Source organism: Salvelinus fontinalis, chromosome 19, assembly GCF_029448725.1.
Source record: "Salvelinus fontinalis isolate EN_2023a chromosome 19, ASM2944872v1, whole genome shotgun sequence".
In the NCBI taxonomy this organism is placed as follows: domain Eukaryota; kingdom Metazoa; phylum Chordata; class Actinopteri; order Salmoniformes; family Salmonidae; genus Salvelinus; species Salvelinus fontinalis.
Window position 1 is genome coordinate 43,393,437 of NC_074683.1, and position 15,000 is coordinate 43,408,436.

A 15,000-nucleotide genomic window follows, 5' to 3' on the forward strand; every position below is an offset into this window, starting at 1 on the left:
TGTAGGGGTTATATGTGTCTATATGGTGGTGCTCATTTAAATAGAGAGCATTGGTACATGCACATGTTCACACACACACACACACACACACACGCACGCTCCCGCACACACACACACACACACACACACACACACACACACCACACACACCACACACACACACACACACACTCACAAACACACTCATCTAAACCTAGAAAACGGTTCCAAACTTCCATTTCTATGCTAATTCAGGACAGCCGTCGACTGCAAGTGTTTATCATACACTTTCTCTTGGAGAGCAGGAGGAGAGGAAGAGAGGAGAGGAGGAGGGGGGAGAGTAGTGGAAGAGAGGAGAGGAGGAGGGGGTAAAGTAGTGGAGATGGAACAGGAGGAGTGGAAGAGAGGAGAGGAGGAGGGGGGAGAGTAGTGGAGATGAAACAGGAGGAGTGGAGGAGAGGAGAGGAGGAGGGGGGAGAGTAGTGGAGATGGAACAGGAGGAGTGGAGGAGAGGAGAGGAGGAGGGGGGAGAGTAGTGGAAGAGAGGAGAGGAGGAGGAGGGAGAGTAGTGGAGATGGAACAGGAGGAGTGGAGGAGAGGAGAGGAGGAGGGGGGAGAGTAGTGGAGATGGAACAGGAGGAGTGGAGGAGAGGAGAGGAGGAGGGGGGAGAGTAGTGGAAGAGAGGAGAGGAGGAGAGTAGTGGAGATGGAACAGGAGGAGTGGAGGAGAGGAGAGGAGGAGGGGGGGGGAGTAGTGGAGATGGAACAGGAGGAGTGGAAGAGAGGAGAGGAGGAGGGGGGAGAGTAGTGGAGATGAAACAGGAGGAGTGGAAGAGAGGAGAGGAGGAGGGGGGAGAGTAGTGGAGATGGAACAGGAGGAGTGGAGGAGAGGAGAGGAGGGGGGAGAGTAGTGGAGATGGAACAGGAGGAGTGGAGGAGAGGAGAGGAGGAGGGGGGAGAGTAGTGGAAGAGAGGAGAGGAGGAGAGTAGTGGAGATGGAACAGGAGGAGTGGAGGAGAGGAGGAGGGGGGGGGAGTAGTGGAGATGGAACAGGAGGAGTGGAAGAGAGGAGAGGAGGAGGGGGGAGAGTAGTGGAGAGGGAACAGGAGGAGTGGAAGAGAGGAGAGGAGGAGCGGGGAGAGTAGTGGAGATGAAACAGGAGGAGTGGAGGAGAGGAGGAGGGGGGAGAGTAGTGGAGATGGAACAGGAGGAGTGGAAGAGAGGAGAGGAGGAGAGGGGAGAGTAGTGGAGATGGAACAGGAGGAGTGGAAGAGAGGAGAGGAGGAGGGGGGAGAGTAGTGGAGATGGAATAGGAGGAGTGGAAGAGAGGAGAGGAGGAGGGGGGAGAGTAGTGGAGATGGAATAGGAGGAGTGGAAGAGAGGAGAGGAGGAGGGGGGAGAGTAGTGGAAGAGAGGAGAGGAGGAGGGGGGAGAGTAGTGGAGATGGAACAGGAGGAGTGGAAGAGAGGAGAGGTGGAGGGGGGAGAGTAGTGGAGATGGAACAGGAGGAGTGGAAGAGAGGAGAGGAGGAGGGGGGAGAGTAGTGGAGATGGAACAGGAGGAGTGGAAGAGAGGAGAGGAGGAGAGTAGTGGAGATGAAACAGGAGGAGTGGAAGAGAGGAGAGGAGGAGGGGGGAGAGTAGTGGAGATGGAACAGGAGGAGTGGAAGAGAGGAGAGGAGGAGGGGGGAGAGTAGTGGAGATGAAACAGGAGGAGTGGAAGAGAGGAGAGGAGGAGGGGGGAGAGTAGTGGAAGAGAGGAGAGGAGGAGGGGGGAGAGTAGTGGAGATGGAACAGGAGGAGTGGAAGAGAGGAGAGGAGGATGGGGGAGAGTAGTGGAGATGAAACAGGAGGAGTGGAGGAGAGGAGAGGAGGAGGGGGGAGAGTAGTGGAGATGGAACAGGAGGAGTGGAAGAGAGGAGAGGAGGAGGGGGGAGAGTAGTGGAGATGAAACAGGAGGAGTGGAAGAGAGGAGAGGAGGAGGGGGGAGAGTAGTGGAGATGGAAAAGGAGGAGTGGAAGAGAGGAGAGGAGGAGGGGGGAGAGTAGTGGAAGAGAGGAGAGGAGGAGGGGGGAGAGTAGTGGAGGAGAGGAGAGGAGGAGGGGGGAGAGTAGTGGAGATGAAACAGGAGGAGTGGAGGAGAGGAGAGGAGGAGGGGGGAGAGTAGTGGAGATGGAACAGGAGGAGTGGAAGAGAGGAGAGGAGGAGGGGGGAGAGTAGTGGAAGAGAGGAGAGGAGGAGGGGGGAGAGTAGTGGAGATGAAACAGGAGGAGTGGAAGAGAGGAGAGGAGGAGGGGGGAGAGTAGTGGAGATGGAACAGGAGGAGTGGAAGAGAGGAGAGGAGGAGGGGGGAGAGTAGTGGAGATGGAACAGGAGGAGTGGAGGAGAGGAGAGGAGGAGGGGGGAGAGTAGTGGAAGAGAGGAGAGGAGGAGTGGAGATGGAACAGGAGGAGTGGAAGAGAGGAGAGGTGGAGGGGGGAGAGTAGTGGAGATGGAACAGGAGGAGTGGAAGAGAGGAGAGGTGGAGGGGGGAGAGTAGTGGAGATGGAACAGGAGGAGTGGAAGAGAGGAGAGGAGAGAGTAGTGGAGATGAAACAGGAGGAGTGGAAGAGAGGAGAGGAGGAGGGGGGAGAGTAGTGGAGATGGAACAGGAGGAGTGGAAGAGAGGAGAGGAGGAGGGGGGAGAGTAGTGGAAGAGAGGAGAGGAGGAGGGGGGAGAGTAGTGGAGGAGAGGAGAGGAGGAGGGGGGAGAGTAGTGGAGATGAAACAGGAGGAGTGGAGGAGAGGAGAGGAGGGAGTGTAGTGGAGATGGAACAGGAGGAGTGGAAGAGAGGAGAGGAGGAGGGGGGAGAGTAGTGGAAGAGAGGAGAGGAGGAGGGGGGAGAGTAGTGGAGATGAAACAGGAGGAGTGGAAGAGAGGAGAGGAGGAGGGGGGAGAGTAGTGGAGATGGAACAGGAGGAGTGGAAGAGAGGAGAGGAGGAGGGGGGAGAGTAGTGGAGATGGAACAGGAGGAGTGGAAGAGAGGAGAGGAGGAGGGGGGAGAGTAGTGGAGATGGAATAGGAGGAGTGGAAGAGAGGAGAGGAGGAGGGGGGAGAGTAGTGGAGATGGAATAGGAGGAGTGGAAGAGAGGAGAGGAGGAGGGGGGAGAGTAGTGGAAGAGAGGAGAGGAGGAGGGGGGAGAGTAGTGGAGATGGAACAGGAGGAGTGGAAGAGAGGAGAGGTGGAGGGGGAGAGTAGTGGAGATGGAACAGGAGGAGTGGAAGAGAGGAGAGGAGGAGGGGGGAGAGTAGTGGAGATGAAACAGGAGGAGTGGAAGAGAGGAGAGGAGGAGGGGGGAGAGTAGTGGAGATGGAACAGGAGGAGTGGAAGAGAGGAGAGGAGAAGGGGGAGAGTAGTGGAGATGAAACAGGAGGAGTGGAAGAGAGGAGAGGAGGAGGGGGGAGAGTAGTGGAGATGAAACAGGAGGAGTGGAGGAGAGGAGAGGAGGAGGGGGGAGAGTAGTGGAGATGGAACAGGAGGAGTGGAGGAGAGGAGAGGAGGAGGGGGGAGAGTAGTGGAAGAGAAGAGAGGAGGAGGGGGGAGAATAGTGGAGATGGAACAGGAGGAGTGGAGGAGAGGAGAGGAGGAGGGGGGAGAGTAGTGGAGATGGAACAGGAGGAGTGGAGGAGAGGAGAGGAGGAGGGGGGAGAGTAGTGGAAGAGAGGAGAGGAGGAGAGTAGTGGAGATGGAACAGGAGGAGTGGAGGAGAGGAGAGGAGGAGGGGGGAGAGTAGTGGAGATGGAACAGGAGGAGTGGAAGAAAGGAGAGGAGGAGGGGGGAGAGTAGTGGAGATGAAACAGGAGGAGTGGAAGAGAGGAGAGGAGGAGGGGGGAGAGTAGTGGAGATGGAACAGGAGGAGTGGAAGAGAGGAGAGGAGGAGGGGGGAGAGTAGTGGAGATGGAACAGGAGGAGTGGAGGAGAGGAGAGGAGGAGGGGGGAGAGTAGTGGAAGAGAGGAGAGGAGGGGGGAGAGTAGTGGAGATGAAACAGGAGGAGTGGAGGAGAGGAGGAGGGGGGAGAGTAGTGGAGATGGAACAGGAGGAGTGGAAGAGAGGAGAGGAGGAGGGGGGAGAGTAGTGGAGATGGAACAGGAGGAGTGGAAGAGAGGAGAGGAGGAGGGGGGAGAGTAGTGGAGATGGAATAGGAGGAGTGGAAGAGAGGAGAGGAGGAGGGGGGAGAGTAGTGGAAGAGAGGAGAGGAGGAGGGGGGAGAGTAGTGGAGATGGAACAGGAGGAGTGGAAGAGAGGAGAGGTGGAGGGGGGAGAGTAGTGGAGATGGAACAGGAGGAGTGGAAGAGAGGAGAGAAGGAGGGGGGAGAGTAGTGGAGATGGAACAGGAGGAGTGGAAGAAAGGAGAGGAGGAGAGTAGTGGAGATGAAACAGGAGGAGTGGAAGAGAGGAGAGGAGGAGGGGGGAGAGTAGTGGAAGAGAGGAGAGGAGGAGGGGGAGAGTAGTGGAGATGGAACAGGAGGAGTGGAAGAGAGGAGAGGAGGAGGGGGGAGAGTAGTGGAGATGAAACAGGAGGAGTGGAAGAGAGGAGAGGAGGAGGGGGGAGAGTAGTGGAAGAGAGGAGAGGAGGAGGGGGGAGAGTAGTGGAGATGGAACAGGAGGAGTGGAAGAGAGGAGAGGAGGATGGGGGAGAGTAGTGGAGATGAAACAGCAGGAGTGGAGGAGAGGAGAGGAGGAGGGGGGAGAGTAGTGGAGATGGAACAGGAGGAGTGGAAGAGAGGAGAGGAGGAGGGGGGAGAGTAGTGGAGATGGAACAGGAGGAGTGGAAGAGAGGAGAGGAGGAGGGGGGAGAGTAGTGGAGATGGAACAGGAGGAGTGGAAGAGAGGAGAGGAGGAGGGGGGAGAGTAGTGGAAGAGAGGAGAGGAGGAGGGGGGAGAGTAGTGGAGGAGAGGAGAGGAGGAGGGGGGAGAGTAGTGGAGATGAAACAGGAGGAGTGGAGGAGAGGAGAGGAGGAGGGGGGAGTGTAGTGGAGATGGAACAGGAGGAGTGGAAGAGAGGAGAGGAGGAGGGGGGAGAGTAGTGGAAGAGAGGAGAGGAGGAGGGGGGAGAGTAGTGGAGATGAAACAGGAGGAGTGGAAGAGAGGAGAGGAGGAGGGGGGAGAGTAGTGGAGATGGAACAGGAGGAGTGGAAGAGAGGAGAGGAGGAGGGGGGAGAGTAGTGGAGATGGAACAGGAGGAGTGGAAGAAAGGAGAGGAGGAGGGGGGAGAGTAGTGGAGATGGAATAGGAGGAGTGGAAGAGAGGAGAGGAGGAGGGGGGAGAGTAGTGGAGATGGAATAGGAGGAGTGGAAGAGAGGAGAGGAGGAGGGGGGAGAGTAGTGGAAGAGAGGAGAGGAGGAGGGGGGAGAGTAGTGGAGATGGAACAGGAGGAGTGGAAGAGAGGAGAGGTGGAGGGGGAGAGTAGTGGAGATGGAACAGGAGGAGTGGAAGAGAGGAGAGGAGGAGGGGGGAGAGTAGTGGAGATGAAACAGGAGGAGTGGAAGAGAGGAGAGGAGGAGGGGGGAGAGTAGTGGAGATGGAACAGGAGGAGTGGAAGAGAGGAGAGGAGAAGGGGGAGAGTAGTGGAGATGAAACAGGAGGAGTGGAAGAGAGGAGAGGAGGAGGGGGGAGAGTAGTGGAGATGAAACAGGAGGAGTGGAGGAGAGGAGAGGAGGAGGGGGGAGAGTAGTGGAGATGGAACAGGAGGAGTGGAAGAGAGGAGAGGAGGAGAGTAGTGGAGATGAAACAGGAGGAGTGGAAGAGAGGAGAGGAGGAGGGGGGAGAGTAGTGGAAGAGAGGAGAGGAGGAGGGGGGAGAGTAGTGGAGATGGAACAGGAGGAGTGGAAGAGAGGAGAGGTGGAGGGGGGAGAGTAGTGGAGATGGAACAGGAGGAGTGGAAGAGAGGAGAGGAGGAGGGGGGAGAGTAGTGGAGATGGAACAGGAGGAGTGGAAGAGAGGAGAGGAGGAGAGTAGTGGAGATGAAACAGGAGGAGTGGAAGAGAGGAGAGGAGGAGGGGGGAGAGTAGTGGAGATGGAACAGGAGGAGTGGAAGAGAGGAGAGGAGGAGGGGGGAGAGTAGTGGAGATGAAACAGGAGGAGTGGAAGAGAGGAGAGGAGGAGGGGGGAGAGTAGTGGAAGAGAGGAGAGGAGGAGGGGGGAGAGTAGTGGAGATGGAACAGGAGGAGTGGAAGAGAGGAGAGGAGGATGGGGGAGAGTAGTGGAGATGAAACAGGAGGAGTGGAGGAGAGGAGAGGAGGAGGGGGGAGAGTAGTGGAGATGGAACAGGAGGAGTGGAAGAGAGGAGAGGAGGAGGGGGGAGAGTAGTGGAGATGAAACAGGAGGAGTGGAAGAGAGGAGAGGAGGAGGGGGGAGAGTAGTGGAGATGGAAAAGGAGGAGTGGAAGAGAGGAGAGGAGGAGGGGGGAGAGTAGTGGAAGAGAGGAGAGGAGGAGGGGGGAGAGTAGTGGAGGAGAGGAGAGGAGGAGGGGGGAGAGTAGTGGAGATGAAACAGGAGGAGTGGAGGAGAGGAGAGGAGGAGGGGGGAGAGTAGTGGAGATGGAACAGGAGGAGTGGAAGAGAGGAGAGGAGGAGGGGGGAGAGTAGTGGAAGAGAGGAGAGGAGGAGGGGGGAGAGTAGTGGAGATGAAACAGGAGGAGTGGAAGAGAGGAGAGGAGGAGGGGGGAGAGTAGTGGAGATGGAACAGGAGGAGTGGAAGAGAGGAGAGGAGGAGGGGGGAGAGTAGTGGAGATGGAACAGGAGGAGTGGAGGAGAGGAGAGGAGGAGGGGGGAGAGTAGTGGAAGAGAGGAGAGGAGGAGTGGAGATGGAACAGGAGGAGTGGAAGAGAGGAGAGGTGGAGGGGGGAGAGTAGTGGAGATGGAACAGGAGGAGTGGAAGAGAGGAGAGGTGGAGGGGGGAGAGTAGTGGAGATGGAACAGGAGGAGTGGAAGAGAGGAGAGGAGAGAGTAGTGGAGATGAAACAGGAGGAGTGGAAGAGAGGAGAGGAGGAGGGGGGAGAGTAGTGGAGATGGAACAGGAGGAGTGGAAGAGAGGAGAGGGGAGAGTAGTGGAAGAGAGGAGAGGAGGAGGGGGGAGAGTAGTGGAGATGAAACAGGAGGAGTGGAGGAGAGGAGAGGAGGGAGTGTAGTGGAGATGGAACAGGAGGAGTGGAAGAGAGGAGAGGAGGAGGGGGGAGAGTAGTGGAAGAGAGGAGAGGAGGAGGGGGGAGAGTAGTGGAGATGAAACAGGAGGAGTGGAAGAGAGGAGAGGAGGAGGGGGGAGAGTAGTGGAGATGGAACAGGAGGAGTGGAAGAGAGGAGAGGAGGAGGGGGGAGAGTAGTGGAGATGGAACAGGAGGAGTGGAAGAGAGGAGAGGAGGAGGGGGGAGAGTAGTGGAGATGGAATAGGAGGAGTGGAAGAGAGGAGAGGAGGAGGGGGGAGAGTAGTGGAGATGGAATAGGAGGAGTGGAAGAGAGGAGAGGAGGAGGGGGGAGAGTAGTGGAAGAGAGGAGAGGAGGAGGGGGGAGAGTAGTGGAGATGGAACAGGAGGAGTGGAAGAGAGGAGAGGTGGAGGGGGAGAGTAGTGGAGATGGAACAGGAGGAGTGGAAGAGAGGAGAGGAGGAGGGGGGAGAGTAGTGGAGATGAAACAGGAGGAGTGGAAGAGAGGAGAGGAGGAGGGGGGAGAGTAGTGGAGATGGAACAGGAGGAGTGGAAGAGAGGAGAGGAGGAGGGGGAGAGTAGTGGAGATGAACAGGAGGAGTGGAAGAGAGGAGAGGAGGAGGGGGGAGAGTAGTGGAGATGAAACAGGAGGAGTGGAGGAGAGGAGAGGAGGAGGGGGGAGAGTAGTGGAGATGGAACAGGAGGAGTGGAGGAGAGGAGAGGAGGAGGGGGGAGAGTAGTGGAAGAGAAGAGAGGAGGAGGGGGGAGAGTAGTGGAGATGGAACAGGAGGAGTGGAGGAGAGGAGAGGAGGAGGGGGGAGAGTAGTGGAGATGGAACAGGAGGAGTGGAGGAGAGGAGAGGAGGAGGGGGGAGAGTAGTGGAAGAGAGGAGAGGAGGAGAGTAGTGGAGATGGAACAGGAGGAGTGGAGGAGAGGAGAGGAGGAGGGGGGAGAGTAGTGGAGATGGAACAGGAGGAGTGGAAGAGAGGAGAGGAGGAGGGGGGAGAGTAGTGGAGATGGAACAGGAGGAGTGGAAGAGAGGAGAGGAGGAGGGGGGAGAGTAGTGGAGATGGAACAGGAGGAGTGGAAGAGAGGAGAGGAGGAGGGGGGAGAGTAGTGGAGATGGAACAGGAGGAGTGGAGGAGAGGAGAGGAGGAGGGGGGAGAGTAGTGGAAGAGAGGAGAGGAGGGGGGAGAGTAGTGGAGATGAAACAGGAGGAGTGGAGGAGAGGAGGAGGGGGGAGAGTAGTGGAGATGGAACAGGAGGAGTGGAAGAGAGGAGAGGAGGAGGGGGGAGAGTAGTGGAGATGGAACAGGAGGAGTGGAAGAGAGGAGAGGAGGGAGAGTAGTGGAGATGGAATAGGAGGAGTGGAAGAGAGGAGAGGAGGAGGGGGGAGAGTAGTGGAAGAGAGGAGAGGAGGAGGGGGGAGAGTAGTGGAGATGGAACAGGAGGAGTGGAAGAGAGGAGAGGTGGAGGGGGGAGAGTAGTGGAGATGGAACAGGAGGAGTGGAAGAGAGGAGAGGAGGAGGGGGGAGAGTAGTGGAGATGGAACAGGAGGAGTGGAAGAGAGGAGAGGAGGAGAGTAGTGGAGATGAAACAGGAGGAGTGGAAGAGAGGAGAGGAGGAGGGGGGAGAGTAGTGGAAGAGAGGAGAGGAGGAGGGGGAGAGTAGTGGAGATGGAACAGGAGGAGTGGAAGAGAGGAGAGGAGGAGGGGGGAGAGTAGTGGAGATGAAACAGGAGGAGTGGAAGAGAGGAGAGGAGGAGGGGGGAGAGTAGTGGAAGAGAGGAGAGGAGGAGGGGGGAGAGTAGTGGAGATGGAACAGGAGGAGTGGAAGAGAGGAGAGGAGGAGGGGGGAGAGTAGTGGAGATGGAACAGGAGGAGTGGAAGAGAGGAGAGGAGGAGGGGGGAGAGTAGTGGAGATGGAACAGGAGGAGTGGAAGAGAGGAGAGGAGGAGGGGGGAGAGTAGTGGAGATGGAACAGGAGGAGTGGAAGAGAGGAGAGGAGGAGGGGGGAGAGTAGTGGAAGAGGAGAGGAGGAGGGGGAGAGTAGTGGAGAGAGGAGAGGAGGAGGGGGAGAGTAGTGGAGATGAAACAGGAGGAGTGGAGGAGAGGAGAGGAGGAGGGGGGAGAGTAGTGGAGATGGAACAGGAGGAGTGGAAGAGAGGAGAGGAGGAGGGGGGAGAGTAGTGGAAGAGAGGAGAGGAGGAGGGGGGAGAGTAGTGGAGATGAACAGGAGGAGTGGAAGAGAGGAGAGGAGGAGGGGGAGAGTAGTGGAGATGGAACAGGAGGAGTGGAAGAGAGGAGAGGAGGAGGGGGGAGAGTAGTGGAGATGGAACAGGAGGAGTGGAAGAGAGGAGAGGAGGAGGGGGGAGAGTAGTGGAGATGGAATAGGAGGAGTGGAAGAGAGGAGAGGAGGAGGGGGGAGAGTAGTGGAGATGGAATAGGAGGAGTGGAAGAGAGGAGAGGAGGAGGGGGGAGAGTAGTGGAGAGAGAAGAGGAGGAGTAGGAGGAGAGGAGAGGAGGAGGGGGGGAGAGTAGTGGAGATGGAACAGGAGGAGTGGAAGAGAGGAGAGGAGGAGGGGGGAGAGTAGTGGAGATGGAACAGGAGGAGTGGAAGAGAGGAGAGGAGGAGGGGGGAGAGTAGTGGAGATGGAACAGGAGGAGTGGAAGAGAGGAGAGGAGGAGGGGGGAGAGTAGTGGAGATGGAACAGGAGGAGTGGAAGAGAGGAGAGGAGGAGGGGGGAGAGTAGTGGAAGAGAGGAGAGGAGGAGGGGGGAGAGTAGTGGAGATGGAACAGGAGGAGTGGAAGAGAGGAGAGGAGGAGGGGGGAGAGTAGTGGAGATGGAACAGGAGGAGTGGAAGAGAGGAGAGGAGGAGGGGGGAGAGTAGTGGAGATGGAACAGGAGGAGTGGAAGAGAGGAGAGGAGGAGAGTAGTGGAGATGAAACAGGAGGAGTGGAAGAGAGGAGAGGAGGAGGGGGGAGAGTAGTGGAAGAGAGGAGAGGAGGAGGGGGAGAGTAGTGGAGATGGAACAGGAGGAGTGGAAGAGAGGAGAGGAGGAGGGGGGAGAGTAGTGGAGATGAAACAGGAGGAGTGGAGGAGAGGAGAGGAGGAGGGGGGAGAGTAGTGGAGATGGAACAGGAGGAGTGGAAGAGAGGAGAGGAGGAGGGGGAGAGTAGTGGAGATGAAACAGGAGGAGTGGAAGAGAGGAGAGGAGGAGGGGGGAGAGTAGTGGAGATGGAACAGGAGGAGTGGAAGAGAGGAGAGGAGGAGGGGGGAGAGTAGTGGAAGAGAGGAGAGGAGGAGGGGGGAGAGTAGTGGAGGAGAGGAGAGGAGGAGGGGGGAGAGTAGTGGAGATGAAACAGGAGGAGTGGAGGAGAGGAGAGGAGGAGGGGGGAGAGTAGTGGAGATGGAACAGGAGGAGTGGAAGAGAGGAGAGGAGGAGGGGGGAGAGTAGTGGAGATGAACAGGAGGAGTGGAGGAGAGGAGAGGAGGAGGGGGGAGAGTAGTGGAGATGGAACAGGAGGAGTGGAAGAGAGGAGAGGAGGAGGGGGGAGAGTAGTGGAGATGAAACAGGAGGAGTGGAAGAGAGGAGAGGAGGAGGGGGGAGAGTAGTGGAAGAGAGGAGAGGAGGAGGGGGGAGAGTAGTGGAGATGGAACAGGAGGAGTGGAAGAGAGGAGAGGAGGAGGGGGGAGAGTAGTGGAGATGAAACAGGAGGAGTGGAGGAGAGGAGAGGAGGAGGGGGGAGAGTAGTGGAGATGGAACAGGAGGAGTGGAAGAGAGGAGAGGAGGAGGGGGAGAGTAGTGGAGATGAAACAGGAGGAGTGGAAGAGAGGAGAGGAGGAGGGGGGAGAGTAGTGGAGATGGAACAGGAGGAGTGGAAGAGAGGAGAGGAGGAGGGGGGAGAGTAGTGGAAGAGAGGAGAGGAGGAGGGGGGAGAGTAGTGGAGGAGAGGAGAGGAGGAGGGGGGAGAGTAGTGGAGATGAAACAGGAGGAGTGGAGGAGAGGAGAGGAGGAGGGGGGAGAGTAGTGGAGATGGAACAGGAGGAGTGGAAGAGAGGAGAGGAGGAGGGGGGAGAGTAGTGGAGATGAAACAGGAGGAGTGGAGGAGAGGAGAGGAGGAGGGGGGAGAGTAGTGGAGATGGAACAGGAGGAGTGGAAGAGAGGAGAGGAGGAGGGGGGAGAGTAGTGGAGATGGAACAGGAGGAGTGGAAGAGAGGAGAGGAGGAGGGGGAGAGTAGTGGAGATGAAACAGGAGGAGTGGAAGAGAGGAGAGGAGGAGGGGGGAGAGTAGTGGAGATGGAACAGGAGGAGTGGAAGAGAGGAGAGGAGGAGGGGGGAGAGTAGTGGAAGAGAGGAGAGGAGGAGGGGGGAGAGTAGTGGAGGAGAGGAGAGGAGGAGGGGGGAGAGTAGTGGAGATGAAACAGGAGGAGTGGAGGAGAGGAGAGGAGGAGGGGGAGAGTAGTGGAGATGGAACAGGAGGAGTGGAAGAGAGGAGAGGAGGAGGGGGGAGAGTAGTGGAGATGAAACAGGAGGAGTGGAAGAGAGGAGAGGAGGAGGGGGGAGAGTAGTGGAAGAGAGGAGAGGAGGAGGGGGGAGAGTAGTGGAGATGAAACAGGAGGAGTGGAGGAGAGGAGAGGAGGAGGGGGGAGAGTAGTGGAGATGAAACAGGAGGAGTGGAGGAGAGGAGAGAGGAGGGGGGAGAGTAGTGGAGATGGAACAGGAGGAGTGGAAGAGAGGAGAGGAGGAGGGGGGAGAGTAGTGGAGATGGAACAGGAGGAGTGGAAGAGAGGAGAGGAGGAGGGGGGAGAGTAGTGGAGATGAAACAGGAGGAGTGGAGGAGAGGAGAGGAGGAGGGGGGGAGAGTAGTGGAGATGGAACAGGAGGAGTGGAAGAGAGGAGAGGAGGAGGGGGGAGAGTAGTGGAGATGGAACAGGAGGAGTGGAAGAGAGGAGAGGAGGAGGGGGGAGAGTAGTGGAGATGGAACAGGAGGAGTGGAAGAGAGGAGAGGAGGAGGGGGAGAGTAGTGGAGATGAAACAGGAGGAGTGGAAGAGAGGAGAGGAGGAGGGGGGAGAGTAGTGGAAGAGAGGAGAGGAGGAGGGGGGAGAGTAGTGGAGATGGAACAGGAGGAGTGGAAGAGAGGAGAGGAGGAGGGGGGAGAGTAGTGGAGATGAAACAGGAGGAGTGGAAGAGAGGAGAGGAGGAGGGGGGAGAGTAGTGGAAGAGAGGAGAGGAGGAGGGGGGAGAGTCGTGGAGGAGAGGAGAGGAGGAGGGGGGAGAGTAGTGGAGATGAAACAGGAGGAGTGGAGGAGAGGAGAGGAGGAGGGGGGAGAGTAGTGGAGATGGAACAGGAGGAGTGGAAGAGAGGAGAGGAGGAGGGGGGAGAGTAGTGGAGATGAAACAGGAGGAGTGGAGGAGAGGAGAGGAGGAGGGGGGAGAGTAGTGGAGATGGAACAGGAGGAGTGGAAGAGAGGAGAGGAGGAGGGGGGAGAGTAGTGGAAGAGAGGAGAGGAGGAGGGGGAGAGTAGTGGAGATGGAACAGGAGGAGTGGAAGAGAGGAGAGGAGGAGGGGGGAGAGTAGTGGAGATGAAACAGGAGGAGTGGAAGAGAGGAGAGGAGGAGGGGGGAGAGTAGTGGAAGAGAGGAGAGGAGGAGGGGGGAGAGTAGTGGAGATGGAACAGGAGGAGTGGAAGAGAGGAGAGGAGGAGGGGGGAGAGTAGTGGAGATGAAACAGGAGGAGTGGAGGAGAGGAGAGGAGGAGGGAGAGAGTAGTGGAGATGGAACAGGAGGAGTGGAAGAGAGGAGAGGAGGAGGGGGAGAGTAGTGGAGATGAAACAGGAGGAGTGGAAGAGAGGAGAGGAGGAGGGGGGAGAGTAGTGGAGATGGAACAGGAGGAGTGGAAGAGAGGAGAGGAGGAGGGGGGAGAGTAGTGGAAGAGAGGAGAGGAGGAGGGGGGAGAGTAGTGGAGGAGAGGAGAGGAGGAGGGGGGAGAGTAGTGGAGATGAAACAGGAGGAGTGGAGGAGAGGAGAGGAGGAGGGGGGAGAGTAGTGGAGATGGAACAGGAGGAGTGGAAGAGAGGAGAGGAGGAGGGGGGAGAGTAGTGGAGATGAAACAGGAGGAGTGGAGGAGAGGAGAGGAGGAGGGGGGAGAGTAGTGGAGATGGAACAGGAGGAGTGGAAGAGAGGAGAGGAGGAGGGGGAGAGTAGTGGAGATGAAACAGGAGGAGTGGAAGAGAGGAGAGGAGGAGGGGGGAGAGTAGTGGAGATGGAACAGGAGGAGTGGAAGAGAGGAGAGGAGGAGGGGGGAGAGTAGTGGAAGAGAGGAGAGGAGGAGGGGGGAGAGTAGTGGAGGAGAGGAGAGGAGGAAGAGTAGTGGAGATGAAACAGGAGGAGTGGAAAAGAGGAGAGGAGGGGGGAGAGTAGTGGAAGAGAGGAGAGGAGGAGGGGGGAGAGTAGTGGAGATGGAACAGGAGGAGTGGAAGAGAGGAGAGGAGGAGGGGGGAGAGTAGTGGAGATGAAACAGGAGGAGTAGAGGAGAGGAGAGGAGAGGAGGAGGGGGGAGAGTAGTGGAGATGGAACAGGAGGAGTGGAAGAGAGGAGAGGAGGAGGGGGGAGAGTAGTGGAGATGGAACAGGAGGAGTGGAAGAGAGGAGAGGATGAGGGGAGAGAGTAGTGGAGATGGAATAGGAGGAGTGGAAGAGAGGAGAGGAGGAGGGGGGAGAGTAGTGGAGATGGAAAGGAGGAGTGGAAGAGAGGAGAGGAGGAGGGGGAGAGTAGTGGAGATGGAAAGGAGGAGTGGGAGAGGAGAGGAGGAGGGGGAGAGTAGTGGAGATGGAACAGGAGGAGTGGAAGAGAGGAGAGGAGGAGGGGGGAGAGTAGTGGAATGAACAGGAGGAGTGGAAGAGAGGAGAGGAGGAGGGGAGAGTAGTGGAGATGGAACAGGAGGAGTGGAAGAGAGGAGAGGAGGAGGGGGAGAGTAGTGGAGATGAAACAGGAGGAGTGGAAGAGAGGAGAGGAGGAGGGGGGAGAGTAGTGGAGATGGAACAGGAGGAGTGGAAGAGAGGAGAGGAGGAGGGGGGAGAGTAGTGGAGATGAAACAGGAGGAGTGGAAGAGAGGAGAGGAGGAGGGGGGAGAGTAGTGGAAGAGAGGAGAGGAGGAGGGGGGAGAGTAGTGGAGATGGAACAGGAGGAGTGGAAGAGAGGAGAGGAGGAGGGGGGAGAGTAGTGGAGATGAAACAGGAGGAGTGGAGGAGAGGAGAGGAGGAGGGGGGAGAGTAGTGGAGATGGAACAGGAGGAGTGGAAGAGAGGAGAGGAGGAGGGGGAGAGTAGTGGAGATGAAACAGGAGGAGTGGAAGAGAGGAGAGGAGGAGGGGGGAGAGTAGTGGAGATGGAACAGGAGGAGTGGAAGAGAGGAGAGGAGGAGGGGGGAGAGTAGTGGAAGAGAGGAGAGGAGGAGGGGGGAGAGTAGTGGAGGAGAGGAGAGGAGGAGGGGGGAGAGTAGTGGAGATGAAACAGGAGGAGTGGAGGAGAGGAGAGGAGGAGGGGGGAGAGTAGTGGAGATGAAACAGGAGGAGTAGAGGAGAGGAGAAGAGGAGGGGGGAGAGTAGTGGAGATGGAACAGGAGGAGTGGAGGAGAGGAGGAGGGGGGAGAGTAGTGGAGATGGAACAAGAGGAGTGGAAGAGAGGAGAGGAGGAGGGGGGAGAGTAGTGGAGATGAAACAGGAGGAGTAGAGGAGAGGAGAGGAGGAGGGGGGAGAGTAGTGGAGATGGAACAGGAGGAGTGGAAGAGAGGAGAGGAGGAGGGGGGAGAGTAGTGGAGATGGAACAGGAGGAGT

General features: G+C 58.0%; 1 protein-coding gene across 2 annotated transcripts in view; it reads right to left on the reverse strand.

The window, feature by feature from the left end:
- Positions 1-15,000, reverse strand: part of LOC129816782 (BCL-6 corepressor-like) — an 85,815-nt gene that overhangs the window by 13,727 nt on the left and 57,088 nt on the right. The window lies entirely within an intron of this gene.